The sequence below is a fragment of the Penaeus chinensis genome, chromosome 7 (assembly GCF_019202785.1).
Source record: "Penaeus chinensis breed Huanghai No. 1 chromosome 7, ASM1920278v2, whole genome shotgun sequence".
In the NCBI taxonomy this organism is placed as follows: Eukaryota; Metazoa; Arthropoda; class Malacostraca; order Decapoda; family Penaeidae; genus Penaeus; species Penaeus chinensis.
In genome coordinates, this window is record NC_061825.1 from 37,578,239 (window position 1) to 37,580,171 (window position 1,933).

The window sequence follows — 1,933 nt, forward strand, 5'->3', positions numbered from 1 at the left end:
GTATGCCGTGTTGTAGACAGTCAATGGCCGCCCTGAAATCTGTATGTATGACCACGTGTCCTTCTCTCAGGGAATGACACGTGGCGTGGCCTCAGCGATGAGGCGTTGTCTGTTAGCCTGATGGAAAGCCGGCGCCTGCAGTGTGGGTTACAAGATCGACTGATCCATACGTGTAATATATGCTACCCGGAGTGATGGATGCAATGACCCTCTCGGCTTCTGCCTTCGGACTAGGTCTGGGGTATTGTTGTTTCTCCTTGACAAGCTCATGGCACAGAACTTGGTTAAGGTTTGTGGCCACAGTGGGACGACAATAAAGTCAGGATAGAGGGCGTCCATGCCCTTAGCAAGTAGTTGCCGTTTGAACTGATAGCGTATCAACAGCCTGGCTGTGTAAAAGCCAGGGATTGTTTGCGAAGAGTTCCTAATCTTGTTCTAGGCGTGTGAGTAGATTTTGTCTGATGCTTGTGCTCCTGGGTGCCTGGATGACCTTTAAAAGGAACTGTGCTGCCAGTAGTTCAGTTCGGGAGTTGATTGGGAGAAGGTTTGCCTCCATGAGGAGGTTGAGGACCTTCGTCCACCTTGCGGTAACCAGAGCAGCTTCATTTTGAATTGCCTACAATATTTCTCCTAGTCCTGGCTTGGTGGCAATCAGGGCGATAGAAGCATAGTCCACAACGGGACAGATGGCATGTACACAGAATGATCTTAGTACTTTATGTCCAGATCCTATGTGTCTCCCATTCATTGCTCTCATGGCAGACCATTGCTTTGGTTCGTTCAACCAGGCACTGGACCTCCTTTTTTAAGGAGAGGGTGTGGTCAATCCTTACCCCAAAGTATTGGAAGACTTGAGCCCATTATAGGTCTATCCCCTGAACACTGTGTCTGAGAGCCATGCCTTTTGATTTGGCTGCATAAATCGTTAGTGCAAAATAGCGATGGACTCTTCTTAGGCAGTGTGGTCTAGTGGAGATGATTGCAAGAGTGTCTGCATGGGAGATGATCTTGCGCCCCACTAGGTGTATGTTGAGGATACAGGACATTTGGGTGCTAAAAAGGGCTGGAGTAAGGTTCACACCCTGTGGTATTCCGTTTTGTAATGGTATGTGCTGTGATAAGTGACGTTGGAATTTGACTTTGGCTATTCTGTTCGTGAAATAGTCACCTATCCAGGCCAAGAACTTTCCTGTGATTCCCTTGTGGATCAGGGTCTCCTGAATAACAAGAGGACTTGCTAATTCTAAAGCCTTCTCCATGTCTAGGAATACTAGATGTGACAGAGTGCTGGTTGTGCTTATGAGCGTGGCTATGCTGTGTACTGTGCTCAAGATATGTAACAAATAATCTCGCATTACATCAGATTTACGTGATTCTGATTAATATCAAATAGTAAATTTAAAAAAATCTTAGATTATAGAAATATCATTTTTCCTTTGTCATGTTTCTACTATCCGTTGAACGTGATTATGTAAAATGCAAATCACAGAAGTCTAATCTTATAGATCAGTTTATGACATCAAGAATTTTGAGTTTTCAGTTGTAGCATTAATGCTCTGATTGAAAAGTAATGAAACAACCTGTAGAAATATTATCTTTTATTAAGACAGTTGTACATTTGTTGCATGTTCAAGTTGAAAGTCATCACGCTAGACAGATAAAACGAAAGTATACAAAGAGGTTTCCATGTATGTGAAGTAAAAGGACTAGAGTTGTTATCCATGCAGTCTAGAGATCCTCAGCCATGGATTTATGTGGAAAACGTTTTTAATAGACAAGGTTCTTGTAAACCTGAAACAGACAAAGGTCACAGTGAAAATGAGAACCGTTATGAAATAAAGACCATGCAAACGACTTCGTCATAACCGACTTGTCATTAAACGTAGGCTGAGCAATGCAATAGCATTAACTGAACTCGAGGTGGTTGGACTTC